The sequence below is a fragment of the Ranitomeya imitator genome, chromosome 2, assembly GCF_032444005.1.
Source record: "Ranitomeya imitator isolate aRanImi1 chromosome 2, aRanImi1.pri, whole genome shotgun sequence".
NCBI lineage: Eukaryota > Metazoa > Chordata > Amphibia > Anura > Dendrobatidae > Ranitomeya > Ranitomeya imitator.
The window spans coordinates 119,799,664-119,818,597 of record NC_091283.1 but is presented as its reverse complement, the minus strand read 5'-3'; positions in this window follow the sequence as shown (position 1 = coordinate 119,818,597).

Below are 18,934 nucleotides of genomic sequence, written 5' to 3'. Positions count from 1 at the left end.
GACAGAGCAAGGTTTAACTGGAGCATAGTAAGGTTGAAGACTCGGGTCTCTATTTTCAAGACTACCCCGGGACAGGGATAATTAGGGTCCTAGTTCCATGGACAGTTTGAGGATCCACTTCCTTACCGAAGACTGTCATAGCGTGACACCAGGTGACAGCGGACATGATGTTTGCATTTTATATCTTTCACAAGAAGGCACTGGTGACCTCATACATCATTGTGCATGTGCGAATGGGTTATACACACCCTATGTCATGAGTTACCGCCACAGAGGGGAGCCAGAAGACTGCAGCATCTGATTGCTCCTACTCCTGCTCTGAGAAGAAGCACTTCTCCTTTTTAAATGGTGTTTATTTACTTTGGCAAAACAGGGGTTAATTGGCCACATTGGAAGCTCTGGGAGTTTGAGTTCTCAGCTGAGCTCAGTTAGCCACTCAAGTCCCTTATATAATCTGGGTCCTGATTTAAACACATCATCAGAGCTAGCTTATGCTGCATGGTTTGGAGAATAGGTGTTTTTGGTACTTATATGAGGAGTTTGGAGGAGTTATCTGTGACTGATGTGTGGGTTTGTAAGTGTGATAATTCCTTTCCCTCCTCTTATTTTGATTTTCCCCATCCTCCACTCATTGGTGCATTCCTCTGTTATATGTGAATGAATATTTGTATTCTTGGTGTTTTCAATTGCTCTTTGTTCGTGTTGCCTTTGTTCTTCGGGTTGTGTACTGTGGTGCATGGCAGCTCCCCTCTTCCCATGGTGGGGGAAGGGAACATAGGGAGGGCTTATTTAGGAGATAAGGCAAAGGTGGCAGCCCCGGCATCTTCACCTTCAGAAGTATCCCGGGGACTTGGGCAAGCTAGGGCATCCCCTAGTGTTAGGGACAGGGAAGGATCCCCTGGTCCCAGGTCACCCGACAGCTGAGTCGTGACACCCTAATTGATTCCAAAGACATACTGATAGGGATTCTAGATTGTGAGCCCCATCGGGGACAGCGATGATAATGTGTGCAAACTGTAAAGCGCTGCGGAATATGTTAGCGCTATATAAAAATAAAGATTAATAAAGATTAATAAAGATTAATAATTCTCAGACATGTGTGGCGTGTTAATTACGATGCTGAGATCAGCTGTTTTTGATAGTTGCTGGCGTTATGTTTCCTTACACTATAGGTCGAGTCATCTGTTCTAAATCAATGAATGTTATTTCCGACTGAGATTCAAATGTGTAATTAAAGGGAACCTGTCACCCCCAAAATCGATGGTGAGGTAAGCTCACCGTCATCAGGGGCTTATCTACAGCATTCTGTAATGCTGTAGATAAGCCCCGATGTTACCTCAAAGAGGAGAAAAAGAGGTTATACTATACTCACCCAGGGGCAGTCCCGCTGCTGGTTCGGTCAAATGGGTGTCTCAGGTCCGCTCCAGCTGACGGGATGATGTGGGATATTAGTGGTAGTAATCTGGTGGCTGTGGCTGACGGGATGATGTGGGATATTAGGGTAGTAATCCGGTGGCTCTGGTTGATGGAATGATGTGGGATATTAGGGGTAGTAATCTGGTGGCTCCGACGGGATGATGTGGGATATTAGGGGTAGTAGTTCGGTGGCTCTGGCTGATGGGATGATGTGGGATATTAGGAGTAGTAGTCCAGTGGCTCTGGCTGATGGGATGATTGGGATATTAGGGGTAGTAGTCCGGTGTCTCTGCCTGATGGGATGATGTGGGAAATCTGTTGCACCAGAAGGAAAAACCAAAAATGTTTACCAAAAGGCTCTTGAGTGAGTTTAAAATAAAATACTATCAATATTTGGGTAATCATTTAGTTAATTTGTGTTGCAAATCTGTACTGTTGAATATATAATGTGAAATGTTTTTATGTGCAATATTATCATTATAATTTGTTATTATAACAAACCACAGTTTGTTAATATGCCCGGGCAGCGCCGGGCTCTTCAGCTAGTATGAATATAAAGTGCAAAAGTGCTTAAAGGGAACCTGTCACCCCCAAAATCGATGGTGAGGTAAGCTCACCATCATCAGGGGCTTGTCTACAGCATTCTGTAATGCTGTAGATAAGCCCCTGATGTTACCTGAAAGAGGAGAAAAAGAGGTTAGATTATACTCACCCAGGGGCGGTCCCGCTGCTGGTCCGGTCAAATGGGTGTCTCAGGTCCACTCCGGCGCCTCCTATCTTCATTCGATGACGTCCTCTTCTGGTCTTCACACCGCAGCTCCAGCGCAGGCGTACTTTGTCTGCCCTGTTGAGGGCAGAGCAAAGTACTGCAGTGCGCAGGCGCCGGGCCTCTCTGACCTTTCCGGCACCTGTGCACTGCAGTACTTTGCTCTGCCCTCAACAGGGCAGACAAAGTACGCCTGCGCCGGAGCAGCGGCGTGAAGACCAGAGGAGGACGTCATGGAATGAAGATGGGAGGCGCCGGAGCGGACCTGAGACACCCATCAGAGTGGGACCGCCGCTGGGTGAGTATAATCTAACCTCTTTTTCTCCTCTTTCAGGTAACATTGGGGGCTTATCTACAGCATTACAGAATACTGTAGATAAGCCCCTGATGATGGTGAGCTTACCTCACCATCGATTTTGGGGGTGACAGGTTCCCTTTAAGCACTTTTGCACTATATATTCATACTAGCTGAAGAGCCCAGTGCTGCCTGGGCATATTAACAAACTGTGGTTAGTTATAATAACAAATTATAATGATAATATTGCACATAAAAACATTTCACATTATATATTCAACAGTACAGATTTGCAACACAAATTAACTAATTGATTACCCAATATTGATAGTATTTTATTTTAAACTCATTCAAGAGCCTTTTGGTAAACATTTTTGTTTTTTCCTTCTGGTGCAATAGATTTCCAACATCATCCCATCAGGCAGAGCCACCGGACTACTACTCCTAATATCCCACATCATCCTGTCAGAGCCACCGGATTACTACCCCTAATATCCCACATCATCCCATCAACCAGAGCCACCGGATTACTACCCTAATATCCCACATCATCCCGTTAGAGCCACCGGATTACTACCCCTAATATCCCACATAATCCCCTCAGCCAGAGCCACCAGACTACTACCCTTAATATCCCACATCATCCCGTCAGAGCCATATTTGTCAGGTTGGCACTGTTACACTGATTAAAATGATACCTGGGTTGGAGAAATTTGTCTTGTGTTTCTTTTTTTAATCTGTATTTGAACTTTTAAGTTAATGAGATTTTTCATGCCAGACAAAGAGAAGTTCCTGATTCTGGACTCCCTGCAGTCTGTGGCAGAGGGTGGTCTGTGTCTGTGTCGGTAATAAATTGTGTTATTTCCAGCTTTATAGAAGGACGATAACATCATAGAAATTATAAGAATTATAGGCCTCAGTTGCCACAACTAAATCCAAACTGAAGAAAAGGACAGCGCCACACCGGATAGTGAAAAGCAGCTCACATATTTATGCTGCATCCTGCGGCAACGTTTCGGTCCGAAGACCTTTGTCAAGCCCAGTACACAGCATTTCAACCACCATTATATACCCGTAAGCCCTCCCCTTTAATTAACCATCTACCAATAGGGATACAATAGAAAAATAGAAAAAACATACATAACACAGTTCACATACACACATATAAAAAACAATTGTACATGAGTAGTAATCACTGCACCACCCCCTCTAACATAGATCAACTAACCTCGATCCCTCTTTTGCATACATCTTATCACCAAAACACAGAGATAAAATCCCAGTGCATAGACTGTAAACAAACCGTGTCCCACCTGTCGGAGCAATGCTTTGGCAGTTACCATAGTACCCAGATACTCCCACATGAAGGGTATAATCCAATCATATCGCCGGGTTACAGGTCATGTGACCGCATCGTCCCCATGTGATATGTATCACACTGTGCAGGTCCAGCAAACATCTCCCCAGTCCGAATAGTAATCCCAGCTGCGCATGTCACCGGCAAGACTCCGCTCATAAGAGGCAAAGTCCCACACATTAGTGCGCATGTCCATAGGGCTCATAGATCCGGAGATATCCTTGCGCACACATATCTTTTCAGTCAATGTCCGCAGTGGGGAAGCAGGTCGATAGTGCGCATTTCCGGAGCTCCTCCTCAATACTCCTGCATCCAGCGCCGATATATAGCAAAACCATGATGCGCATATCTGAAATCACAGATCGTATCCCCAAATAACAGATGGAACGATGTTATGCATGTCCAGAGAGCCTTCTTCAATCCTCCATATATATGGTAATGGCAGACATGACTTAAATAATTGCACCTTTACATATGTCCTTAATGCTGTGCTGAAACCTATAATAGAATATAATATACCTAAAAGGGAAAGCACATCCCTCCCAATCATTTAACCCCTTCATGACCCAGCCTATTTTGACCTTAAAGACCCTGCCGTTTTTTGCAATTCTGACCAGTGTCCCTTTATGAGGTAATAACTCAGGAACGCTTCAACGGATCCTAGCGGTTCTGAGATTGTTTTTTCGTGACATATTGGGCTTCATGTTAGTGGTAAATTTAGGTCAATAAATTCTGCGTTTATTTGTGATAAAAACGGAAATTTGGCGAAAATTTTGAAAATTTCGCAATTTTCACATTTTGAATTTTTATTCTGTTAAACCAGAGAGTTATGTGACACAAAATAGTTAATAAATAACATTTCCCACATGTATACTTTACATCAGCACAATTTTGGAAACAAAATTTTTTTTTGCTAGGAAGTTATAAGGGTTAAAATTTGACCAGCGATTTCTCATTTTTACAACGAAATTTACAAAACCATTTTTTTTAGGGACCACCTCACATTTGAAGTCAGTTTGAGGGGTCTATATGGCTGAAAATACCCAAAAGTGACACCATTCTAAAAACTGCACCCCTCAAGGTACTAAAAACCACATTCAAGAAGTTTATTAACCCTTCAGGTGCTTCACAGCAGCAGAAGCAACATGGAAGGAAAAAATGAACATTTAACTTTTTAGTCACAAAAATTATCTTTTAGCAACAATTTTTTTATTTTCCCAATGGTAAAAGGAGAAACTGAACCACGAAAGTTGTTGTCCAATTTGCCCTGAGTACGCTGATACCTCATATGTGGGGGTAAACCACTGTTTGGGCGCACGGCAGGGCTTGGAAGGGAAGGAGCACCATTTGACTTTTTGAATGAAAAATTGGCTCCACTCTTTAGCGGACACCATGTCACGTTTGGAGAGCCCCCGTGTGCCTAAAAATTGGAGCTCCCCCACAAGTGACCCCATTTTTGAAACTAGACCCCCCAAGGAACTTATCTAGATGCATAGTGAGCACTTTGAACCCCCAGGTGCTTCACAAATTGATCTGTAAAAATGAAAAAGTACTTTTTTTTCACAAAAAAATTCTTTTAGCCTCAATTTTTTCATTTTCACATGGGCAACAGGATAAAATGGATCCTAAAATGTGTTGGGCAATTTCTCCTGAGTACACCAATACCTCACATGTGGGGGTAAACCACTGTTTGGGCACATGGTAAGGCTCCGAATGGAAGGAGCGCCATTTGACTTTTTGAATGAAAAATTATCTCCATCGTTAGCGGACACCATGTCACGTTTGGAGAGACCCTGTGTGCCTAAACATTGGCGCTCCCCCACAAGTGACCCCATTTTGGAAACTAGACCCCCCAAGGATCTTATCTAGATGCCTAGTGAGCACTTTAAACCCTCAGGTGCTTCACAAATTGATCTGTAAAAATGAAAAAGTACTTTTTTTTTCACAAAAAAATTCTTTTCGCCTCAATTTTTTCATTTTCACATGGGCAATAGGATAAAATGGATCATAAAATTTGTTGGGCAATTTCTCCCGAGTACGACGATACCTCATATGTGGGGGTAAACCACTGTTTGGGCACTCGGCAGGGCTCGGAAGGGAAGGCGCGCATTTGACTTTTTGAATGGAAAATTAGCTCCAATTGTTAGCGGACACCATGTCGCGTTTGGAGAGCCCCTGTGTGCCTAAACATTGGAGCTTCCCCACAAGTGACCCCATTTTGGAAACTAGACCCCCCAAGGAACTTATCTAGATGCATATTGAGCACTTTAAACCCCCAGGTGCTTCACAGAAGTTTATAACGCAGAGCCATGAAAATAAAAAATAATTTTTCTTTCCTCAAAAATGATTTTTTAGCCTGGAATTTCCTATTTTGCCAAGGGTAATAGGAGAAATTGGACCCCAAATGTTGTTGTCCAGTTTGTCCTGAGTACGCTGATACCCCATATGTGGGGGTAAACCACTGTTTGGGTGCACGGCAGGGCTCGGAAGGGAAGGCACGCCATTTGGCTTTTTAAACGGAAAATTAGCTCCAATCATTAGCGGACACCATGTCACGTTTGGAGAGCCCCTGTGTGCCTAAACATTGGAGATCCCCCAGGAATGACCCCATTTTGGAAACTAGACCCCCAAAGGAACTAATTTAGATGTATGGTGAGGACTTTGAACCCCCAAGTGCTTCACAGAAGTTTATAACGCAGAGCCATGAAAATAAAAAAATATATATATTTTCTCAAAAATGATTTTTTAGCCTGCAATTTTTTATTTTCCCAAGGGTAACAGGAGAAATTTGACCCCAAAAGTTGTTGTCCAGTTTCTCCTGAGTACGCTGATACCCCATATGTGGGGGTAAACCACTGTTTGGGCACATGCCGGGGCTCGGAAGTGAAGTAGTGACGTTTTGAAATGCAGACTTTGATGGAATGCTCTGTGGGCGTCACGTTGCGTTTGCAGAGCCCCTGATGTGGCTTAACAGTAGAAACCCCCCACAAGTGACCCCATTTTGGAAACTAGACCCCGAAAGGAACTTATCTAGATGTGTGGTGAGCACTTTGAACCCCCAAGTGCTTCACAGAAGTTTATAATGCAGAGCCGTGAAAATAATAAATACGTTTTCTTTCCTCAAAAATAATTATTTAGCCCAGAATTTTTTAATTTTCCCAAGGGTAACAGGAAAAATTTGACCCCAATATTTTTTGTCCAGTTTCTCCTGAGTAAGGTGATACCCCATATGTGGGGGTAAACTACTGTTTGGGCACATGCCGGGGCTCGGAATTGAAGTAGTGACGTTTTGAAATGCAGACTTTGATGGAATGCTCTGCGGGCGTCACGTTGCGTTTGCAGAGCCCCTGATGTGGCTAAACAGTAGAAACCCCCCACAAGTGACCCCATTTTGGAAACTAGACCCCGAAAGGAACTTATCTAGATGTGTGGTGAGCACTTTGAACCCCCAAGTGCTTCATAGAAGTTTATAATGCAGAACTGTGAAAATAATAAATACGTTTTCTTTCCTCAAAAATAATTATTTAGCCCAGAATTTTTTATTTTCCCAAGGGTTACAGGAGAAATTGGACCCCAAAAGTTGTTGTCCAGTTTCTCCTGAGTACGCTGATACCCCATGTGTGGAGGTAAACCACTGTTTGGGCACACGTCGGGGCTCAGAAGGGAAGTAGTGACTTTTGAAATGCAGACTTTGATGAAATGGTCTGCGGGCGTCACGTTGCGTTTGCAGAGCCCCTGGTGTGCCTAAACAGTAGAAACCCCCCACAAGTGACACCATTTTAGAAACTAGACCCCCCAAGGAACTTATCTAGATATGTGGTGAGCACTTTGAACCCCCAAGTGCTTCACAGACGTTTACAACGCAGAGCCGTGAAAATAAAAAATCATTTTTCTTTCCTCAAAAATGATGTTTTAGCAAGCATTTTTTTATTTTCACAAGGGTAACAGGAGAAATTGGACCCCAGTAATTGTTGCGCAGTTTATCCTGAGTATGCTGGTACCCCATATGTGGGGGTAAACCACTGTTTGGGCACACGTCGGGGCTCGGAATTGAGGGAGCACCATTTGACTTTTTGAATACGAGATTGGCTGGAATCAATGGTGGCGCCATGTTGCGTTTAGAGACCCCTGATGTGCCTAAACAGTGGTAACCCCTCAATTCTACCTCCAACACTAACCCCCACACACCCCTAACCCTAATCCCAACTGTAGCCATAACCCTAATCACAACCCTAACCACAACCCTAATTCCAACCCTAACCCTAAGGCTATGTGCCCACGTTGCGGATTCGTGTGAGATTTTTCAGCATCATTTTTGAAAAATCCGCGGGGAAAAGGCACTGCGTTTTACCTGCGGATTTTCCGCGGATTTCCAGTGTTTTTTGTGCGGATTTCACCTGTGGATTCCTATTGAGGAACAGGTGTAAAACGCTGCGGAATCCGCACAAAGAATTGACATGCTGCGGAAAATACAACGCAGCGTTTCCGCGCGGTATTTTACGCACCATGGGCACAGCAGATTTGGTTTTCCATGGTACTGTAAACCTAATGGAACACTGCTGCGAATCCGCACCGTGTGCACATAGCCTAATTCTAAAGGTATGTGCACACGCTGCGGAAAACGGGGCGGATTCGCAGCAGTTTCCCATGAGTTTACAGTTCAATGTAAACCTATGGGAAACAAAAATCGCTGTACACATGCTGCGCAAAAACTGCACGGAAACGAAGCGGTTTACATTCCGCAGCATGTCACTTCTTTCTGCGGATTCCGCAGCGGTTTTACAACTGCTCAAATAGAAAATCGCAGTTGTAAAACCGCAGTGAAATGCGCAGAAAAAACGCGGTAAATCCGCCATAAATCCGCAGCGGTTTAGCACTGCGGATTTATCAAATCCGCAGCGGAAAAATCCGCAGAGGACCAGAATACGTGTGCACATACCAAAACCCTAACCCTAGCCCTAACCCTAGCCCTAACCCTACCCCTAGCCCTAACCCTACCCCTACCCCTACCCCTAACCCTACCCCTAACCCTAACCCTAACCCTACCCCTAACCCTAACCCTACCCCTAACCCTACCCCTAACCCTACCCCTAACCCTACCCCTAACCCTATTCTAACATTAGTGGAAAAAAAAATTCTTTATTTTTTTATTGTCCCTACCTATGGGGGTGACAAAGGGGGGGGGTCATTTATTATTTTTTTTATTTTGATCACTGAGATATAATCTATCTCAGTGATCAAAATGCACTTTGGAACGAATCTGCCGGCAGGCAGATTCGGCGGGCACACTGCGCATGCGCCCGCCATTTTGGAAGATGGCGGCGCCCAGGGAGAAGACGGACGGACCCCGGCAGGATGGGTAAGTATGATGGGGTGGGGGGGAACACGGGGGGGGGGATCGGAGCATGGGGGGGTGGATCGGAGCGCGGGAGGGGTGGAACGGAGCACGGGGGGGTGCATTGGAGCATCGGGGGATGGATCGGACTGCAGGGGGGGTGGATCGGACTGCAGGGGGGGTGGATCGGAGTGCAGGGGGGGTGGTTGGAGCACGGGGAGGGTGATTGGAGCACGGGGGGAGCGGACAAGAGCACGGGGGGAGCGGAGCACAGGACGGAGGGGAGCCGGAGCAGTGTACCGGACAGATCGGGGGGCTGGGGGGGCGATCGGTGGGGTGGGGTGGGGGCACATTAGTGTTTCCAGCCATGGCCGATGATATTGCAGCATCGGCCATGGCTGGATTGTAATATTTCACCCATTATAATAGGTGAAATATTACAAATCGCTCTGATTGGCAGTTTCACTTTCAACAGCCAATCAGAGCGATCGTAGCCACGGGGTGGTGAAGCCACCCCCCCTGGGCTAAACTACCACTCCCCCTGTCCCTGCAGATCGGGTGAAATGGGAGTTAACCCTTTCACCCGATCTGCAGGGACGCGATCTTTCCATGACGCCACATAGGCGTCATGGGTCGGATTGGCACCGACTTTCATGACGCCTACGTGGCGTCATGGGTCGGGAAGGGGTTAATAATATATACATCACAGTATGCAAATGAAATATCGCATTTACATATTACACTATGATACCCTAGAATATTAATCATTTGACTCTAAATATAAACAAAAAAAGGAAAAACACAACATCATAAACAAATAGAGCCATAACATCTCAACTTAGCCGTCCACACCGCTATGTCCCCCATGTCGTACCAAGGATTCCCAGCCAGTCTCCCATGCTGGTACTTGCCCAGCCTCAAGCTGCTTAGCATTTGCGATCTGACGAGGGCAGGCACATTCAGCCTAGAGTGGCCATTGACACAAGGTGCACAATAGCATAGACAGCCAGTCTCCGAAAGGTATATATCCAAACACAGTGTATCGCCTTTAAGGCTAAATGGGGACATGTAACCATAATACAATTATGGAATCACCCTCATCAAATAGGTAAGGGATATAATGTACCAGACATCAAAGCATATTAGCCATATCGTAAAACCCTATATTCTCCTTCATAAATCGGTGTTCATATAAATGATGGTATCAATAATCCCTGGGACACCAATCAACCTCAAATAAACGGCCATATGGTTAACCCCTTTATCACTGATACTCAACAATTATCCCTCAAAAAAAGGGACAGAAGATTGATCGGAGTGTGCTTCAAACTACCCAAATAAGCTGTACAATATAAGAAACAAGGCAAACAAGGAATATATAATACAGTTAAAAACATTATACCGATGAGATACCGCAATAAAAACACAAAACCTCAGAGGAAACAATTCTGTTGGTATTCTATATTCAATCCTTTGGGGAAAAGAGTGTCCAATTCAAATATCCATTTTAGTTCTTTTCTCTTCAGGAGAGTAACGCTATCTCCACCTCGTCTTGGCATGGGTACATCGTCTATAACCCTATACCTCAATTGATTAACCGAATGGCCCATTTCATGAAAATGTTTCGGTACCGGAAGCTCAATTAATTTCGTTCAAATAGTGCTTTTGTGTTTGCTGATCCTTGCTTTAACCTCCCTCGTGGTCTCCCCCACGTAGAAGAGACCACATGGGCAGCTAAGGACGTAAACAACAAAGATGCTCTTACACGTATAGTGTTTCCGTATTTCGTACCTCTTTCCAGTGTATGGATGATAGAAGGATTCACCTTTTACTAAGTTGTTACAACACGCACATCCAAGACAAGGGAAATTTCCCAAGCTAGGATGGCTAAGAGTGGTTTGTACGTCTCTCCTAAAACTACCAACATCTGACATAACCAACTCTGTTGTGAATTATGTGGCAGAGCTCCCTCCTGTGGTCACAAGTGGTACTTCGGCTGGTTCTCTCTGTGAGCTTCCGTTGGTGGAGGAAAGTGGTACTGCGGCTTCTGAGTTTCCTTCCTCAGGTGATGTGGTGAAGTCGTTAGGTGCTGCTCTATTTAACTCCACCTAGTGCTTTGATCCTGGCCTCCAGTCAATGTTCTAGTATTGGACCTGTTTCCTCCTGGATCGTTCCTGTGGCCTGCTGCTCTGCATAGCTAAGTTCCTCTTTGCTATTTGTTTGCTGTTTTTTTCTGTCCAGCTTGTCAATTTGTTTTTTTCTGCTTGCTGGAAGCTCTGGGACGCAGAGGGTGTACCTCCGTGCCGTTAGTTCGGTACGGAGGGTCTTTTTGCCCCCTTTGCGTGGTTTTTGTAGGGTTTTGTGTTGACCGCAAAGTTACCTTTCCTATCCTCGCTCTGTTCAGAAAGTTGGGCCTCACTTTGCTAAATCTATTTCATCTCTACGTTTGTCTTTTCATCTTAACACACAGTCATTATATGTGGGGGGCTGCCTTTTCCTTTGGGGTATTTCTCTGAGGCAAGGTAGGCTTATTTTCTATCTTCAGGCTAGCTAGTTTCTCAGGCCGTGCCGAGTTGCATAGGGAGCGTTAGGCGCAATCCACGGCTGCCTTTAGTGTGGTTGGAGAGGATTAGGGATTGCGGTCAACAGAGTTCCCACGTCTCAGAGCTCGTTCTTGTTTTTTGGGTTATTGCCAAGTCACTGTATGTGCGCTGACCTCTATGTCCATTGTGGTACTGAATTCCCTTTCATAACACAACTCGTCCTTAAGGTTCCTATTCCTCCTATAAGAAAATAAAGGAGGTAATTGGAACTCATTAATATCAGCCTGACCCTTACTCAATAATGACCAATGTCTACGTATGACATCCGAGATCTTATTACTCAAACCATTATACACTGTAACAAACGATACTCTTTTGCTTGATTCAGCAGACACTTTAGGTATTAAAAGCTCATCACGTTTTTTAGTCAAGGCCTTCATTTTAAACTTGTCAAGATCGACCTTGGAATAACCCCTTGATAAGAATTTCTGACACATCTCAGTAAGTCTATCATCAATGAGAGAATCACAGGAAACAATTCTTCTGACTCTCAACAATTGGCTCCATGGCAGAGACTCCACTATCCGACGCGGGTGTTCACTGGAAAAATGTAGTAGATTATTTCTGTCCGTATGCTTAACGAACAGATCCGTATGCAGAAACCCATCCATCTTGTAAACACAAGTATCAAGGAACTGCATCCTCATCTGAGAGCAGTCCATGGTAAAACCCAACCCAGGATAAATGTTGTTCAAATATAAATAAAAAAGTTCAAGCTCATCCCTGTCACCATCCCATATCAGGAAGATGTCATCGATATAGCGCCGCCAGCCCCTAACATGGCCCCAAAACGGCAAACTGTACACGTGCTCATCCTCCAGGACAGTCATATAGATGTTAGCATAAGTGGGGGCCACATTGGACCCCATGGCTGTCCCGTGGTGCTGCAGGTAGTAATCATCCCCAAAGAGAAAATAATTCCTCCCGAGGATGAACTCCAGCAGCGCCAGGGCGAACCGTGCACAGTCCGGGGCCATGTCGGAGCCGGCAAGCGCCACACCGACCGCTGACAATCCCCTGACATGCTCAATGGAGGTGTACAGGGATGTTACATTAAACTAAACCAGCCACGTGGATTCCACAACCTGCACACCCTCCAAAGATCTTATTAAATCACTTGTATCTCTCACATAAGAGAGTGCAGAAACAGCAAACTTCCTTAGTAAGTGATCCAAAAAGATCACCACTTTATTACATAGAGACCCCCTGCCGGACACAATCGGGCGACCAGGGGGTCTCTGAAGATCCTTGTGGATCTTCGGAAGGGTGTACAGAACAGGAACCACGGGATACTCAACTTTTAGATATTTTGCCAATTTCATATCAATGAGACCACTATCCAGTGCCGCATCAATCAATATATGCAGTTCTAATTTGAATCTCTGGGTTGGGTTCACCTGCAATCTTTCATAAACATCAATATCTGAAAGCTGCAACCGTATCTCACCAATATACTGAGAGGTATCCATCACCACCAAAGCCCCGCCCTTGTCGGATGGCTTTATGGTGATGGATTTATTCTTCCTCAATATCCCAATCTCTTTCCATTCTGCAAAGGTCAAATTAGGACGACCCAATCTCCTAACATTATTTTTCAACTTGGCTATATCAGCCTTCACCAATTTACAAAAAGTCTCTATAACCGGATCCTGTATTGGAGGCACAAAGTCACTCTTACCATAGAGACCAAATCTATCAAGTGAGAGTTGTGTTTGCGGAGGTAAGGTCACAGCTTTCTCTTTATCCAAAAAAAACACCGCCAATTTAAGAAGGCGAAAATAAATCATTATCAAGGTTAAACCAATTGGTGCTACCCGTGGGACAAAACGATAGCCCCTTGGAGAGCACCCCTACTTGTAAATCTGAAAGAGATAATGAAGATATATTTACCACCAGTGATAATGATTCTCCTACTTCCTCTTCACTTTGGATCTGGTCATCAGTCCTTGGTTCCTTTTTCCTGTGTTTCCTGCCACCCCTGTGGCTCCTCCGACTTCTTGGGACACGTCCACTATTTCCTTGGCTAAAAAATTAGCTGTATCCACATTCATCCCTCCACCATCATCGGTAGAGTTGCCACAACTGTCTACAAGGAAAACTCTTGCTCATAGCATCCAATCACAGCTCAGCTTTTTTTAAACAGCTCTGGTGAAATGAAAGATGCTTAGTGATTGGGCTATGTGTAGTGGGTGTGGCTGATATACACACACACACACACATACACTTAACTTTATATATATGGATTGCATTATTGCATCTCTTTCACTTGTACACAATTATATGCATTTTCACTTGTCTTTATTTGTACATATTTTACTACGATCTTTGTAATTATACTTTGCATGTATTTTTGCAAATGATATACAATCATGTTCTTAATCATGTCGCCTATAAGTACCATACATGGCACATGTACTTTGTCAATTCTTGAAGAAATTTCACACATTTGAACCGAAATGTCGCTACTATAGTCTAAATAAGCCACTGTTTTTGCCACAGTCTCTGGAGTGCTGCCTTCAGTTTTTGCAGTTCATCTGGACAGTTTGGTCCTTACCAAGGAAGCTTTGCACCCATACTGTTACGATGCTGCTCCTTTTCACCCTTTTATACTGTATAGATACTACAAAAAAACTGACCTGCACCTCCGAACAGAAAAAAGCACATGTGAATAGGTGCAGGGTGCCGTAACTGCATTATATACATACAAAAGAATGTGGCACGAAGATGAATGCAAACATTCAATATATTACATTGGAATTACTGTTATGAACAGGTGATTCAGAACCACAATGGACATAGTGGTTAAGAGCACACAAAGTGACCTGATAGTTACTAACATAGGACGAGCTCTGAGACGTGGGAACTCTGCTGACCGCAATCCCTAATCCTATCATACCACACTAAAGGTAGCCGTGGAGCGCACCTGACCAGACCTAGGCGCCTCGGGCACAGCCTGAGAAACTAGCTAGCCTTGAAGATAGAAAAATAAGCCTACCTTGCCTCAGAGAAATTCCCCAAAGGAAAAGGCTGCCCCCCGCATATAATGACTGTGAATAAAGATGAAAATACAAACACAGAGATGAAATAGATTTTAGCAAAGTGAGGCCCGACTTACTGAATAGACCGAGGATAGGAAAGATAGCTTTGCGGTCAGCACAAAAACCTACAAACAACCACGCAGAGGGCGCAAAAAGACCCTCCGCACCGACTAACGGTACGGAGGTGCTCCCTCTGCGTCTCAGAGCTTCCAGCAAGCAAGAAAAACCAATATAGCAAGCTGGACAGAAAATATAGCAAACAAAAGTAACACAAGCAAAAATTAGCTTATGCAGGGCAGACAGGCCACAAGAACGATCCAGGAGAGAGCAAGACCAATACTGGAACATTGACTGGAGGCCAGGAACAAAGAACTAGGTGGAGTTAAATAGAGCAGCACCTAACGACTTAACCTCGTCACCTGAGGAAGGAAACTCAGAAGCCGCAGCCCCACTCACATCCACCAAAGGAAGCTCATAGACAGAACCAGCCGAAGTACCACTCATGACCACAGGAGGGAGCTTGACCACAGAATTCACAACAGTACCCCCCCTTGAGGAGGGGTCACCGAACCCTCACCAGAGCCCCCAGGCCGACCAGGATGAGCCAAATGAAAGGCACGAACCAGATCGGCAGCATGAACATGAGAGGCAAAGACCCAGGAATTATCTTCCTGACCATAACCCTTCCACTTAACCAGGTACTGGAGTTTCCGTCTCGAAATACGAGAATCCAAAATCTTCTCCACTATATACTCCAACTCCCCCTCAACCAAAACCGGGGCAGGAGGATCAACGGATGGAACCACAGGTGCCACGTATCTCCGCAACAATGACCTATGGAATACGTTATGGATGGAAAAAGAAACTGGAAGGGTCAAACGAAAAGACACAGGATTAAGAACCTCAGAAATCCTATACGGACCAATGAAACGAGGCTTAAACTTAGGAGAGGAAACTTTCATAGGAATATAACGAGATGACAACCAAACCAAATCCCCAATACGAATTCGGGGACCCACACAGCGCTTGCGGTTAGCAAAACGTTGAGCCTTCTCCTGAGACAATGTCAAATTGTCCACCACAAGAGTCCAAATCTGCTGCAACCTATCCACCACAGTATCCACACCAGGACAGTCAGAAGACTCAACCTGCCCTGAAGAGAAACGAGGATGGAAACCAGAATTGCAGAAAAACGACGAAACCAAAGTAGCCGAGCTGGCCCGATTATTAAGGGCGAACTCAGCCAAAGGCAAAAAGGACACCCAATCATCCTGATCGGCAGAAACAAAACATCTCAGATATGTTTCCAAGGTCTGATTGGTTCGTTCAGTCTGGCCATTTGTCTGAGGATGGAAAGCCAAGGAAAAAGACAAATCAATGCCCATCCTAGCACAAAAGGCTCGCCAAAACCTCGAAACAAACTGGGAACCTCTGTCAGAAACGATGTTCTCCGGAATGCCATGTAAACGAACCACATGCTGGAAGAACAATGGCACCAAATCAGAATAGGAAGGCAATTTAGACAAGGGTACCAAATGGACCATCTTAGAGAAGCGATCACAAACAACCCAAATGACCGACATTTTTTGAGAGACAGGGAGATCCGAAATAAAATCCATAGAGATATGTGTCCAGGGCCTCTTCGGGACTGGCAAGGGCAAAAGCAACCCACTGGCACGAGAACAGCAGGGCTTAGCCCGAGCACAAATCCCACAGGACTGCACAAACGAACGCACATCCCGCGACAGAGACGGCCACCAAAAGGATCTAGCCACCAAATCTCTGGTATCAAAGATTCCAGGATGACCAGCCAACACTGAACAATGAACCTCAGAGATAACTCTACTCGTCCATTTATCAGGGACAAACAGTTTCTCCACTGGGCAACGGTCAGGTCTATTAACCTGAAATTTTTGCAGCACCCGCCGCAAATCAGGGGAGATGACAGACAAAATTACCCCCTCTTTGAGAATACCCGCCGGCTCAGACAAACCCGGAGAGTCGGGCACAAAACTCCTAGACAGGGCATCTGCCTTCACATTTTTAGAGCCCGGAAGGTACGAAACCACCAAGTCAAAACGGGAGAAAAACAGCGACCAACGAGCCTGTCTAGGATTCAACCGTTTGGCAGACTCGACATAAGTCAAGTTCTTGTGATCAGTCAAGACCACCAGGCGATGCTTAGCTCCTTCAAGCCAATGACGCCACTCCTCGAATGCCCACTTCATGGCCAGCAACTCTCGATTGCCAACATCATAATTACGCTCAGCAGGCGAAAACTTCCTGGAAAAGAAGGCGCATGGTTTCATCACCGAGCCATCAGAACTTCTTTGCGACAAAACAGCCCCTGCTCCAATCTCAGAAGCATCAACCTCGACCTGGAACGGGAGCGAAACATCTGGTTGGCACAACACAGGGGCAGAAGAAAAACGATGCTTCAACTCTTGAAAAGCTTCCACAGCAGCAGAAGACCAATTGACCACATCAGCACCCTTCTTGGTTAAGTCAGTCAACGGTTTAGCAATACTAGAAAAATATTTGATGAAGCGACGATAAAAATTAGCAAAGCCCAGGAACTTTTGCAGACTCTTCAGAGATGTCGGCTGGGTCCAATCATAAATGGTCTGAACTTTAACAGGGTCCATCTCGATAGTAGAAGGGGAAAAAATGAAACCCAAAAATGAAACCTTCTGAACACCAAAGAGACACTTTGACCCCTTCACAAACAAAGAATTCGCACGCAGGACCTGGAACACCATTCTGACCTGCTTCACGTGAGACTCCCAATCATCCGAGAAGACCAAAATATCATCCAAGCATACAATCAGGAATTTATCCAGGTACTCTCGGAAGATGTCATGCATAAAGGACTGAAACACTGATGGAGCATTAGAAAGCCCGAATGGCATAACCAGGTACTCAAAATGGCCCTCGGGCGTATTAAATGCTGTTTTCCATTCATCGCCCTGTTTAATACGCACAAGATTATACGCACCACGAAGATCTATCTTCGTGAACCAACTAGCCCCCTTAATCCGAGCAAACAAATCAGACAGCAGCGGCAAGGGGTACTGAAATTTGACTGTGATTTTATTTAGAAGGCGGTAATCAATACAAGGTCTCAGCGAACCATCCTTCTTGGCCACAAAAAAGAACCCTGCTCCCAATGGCGACAACGACGGGCGAATATGACCCTTCTCCAAGGATTCCTTTACGTAACTCCGCATAGCGGCGTGCTCAGGCACAGACAAATTAAAAAGTCGACCTTTAGGAAACTTACTACCAGGAATCAAATCGATGGCACAATCACAATCCCTATGCGGAGGTAAGGCACTGGACTTGGGCTCATCAAATACATCCCGGTAATCCGACAAGAACTCTGGGAACTCAGAAGGGGTGGATGATGAAATAGACAGAAATGGAACATCACCATGTACCCCCTGACAACCCCAGCTGGACACAGACATTGATTTCCAATCCAATACTGGGTTATGGACTTGTAGCCATGGCAACCCCAACACGACCACATCATGCAGATTATGCAACACCAAAAAGCGAATATCCTCCTGATGCGCAGGAGCCATGCACATGGTCAGCTGGGTCCAGTACTGAGGCTTATTTTTGGCCAAAGGCGTAGCATCAATTCCTCTCAATGGAATAGGATACTGCAAGGGCTCCAAGAAAAACCCACAGCGCCTAGCATACTCCAAGTCCATCAAATTCAGGGCAGCGCCTGAATCCACAATTGCCATGACAGAATAGGATGACAAAGAGCAGATCAAAGTAACGGACAAAAGAAATTTCGACTGTACCGTACCAATGGTGGCATACCTAGCGAACCGCTTAGTGCGCTTAGGACAATCGGAGATAGCATGAGTGGAATCACCACAGTAAAAACACAGCCCATTCTGACATCTGTGTTCTTGCCGTTCAGCTCTGGTCAAAGTCCTATCGCACTGCATAGGCTCAGGTCCATGCTCAGATAATACCGCCAAATGGTGCACAGTTTTACGCTCACGCAAGCGTCGACCGATCTGAATGGCCAAAGACATAGACTCATTCAGACCAGCAGGCATAGGAAATCCCACCATGACATCCTTAAGGGCTTCAGAGAGACCTTTTCT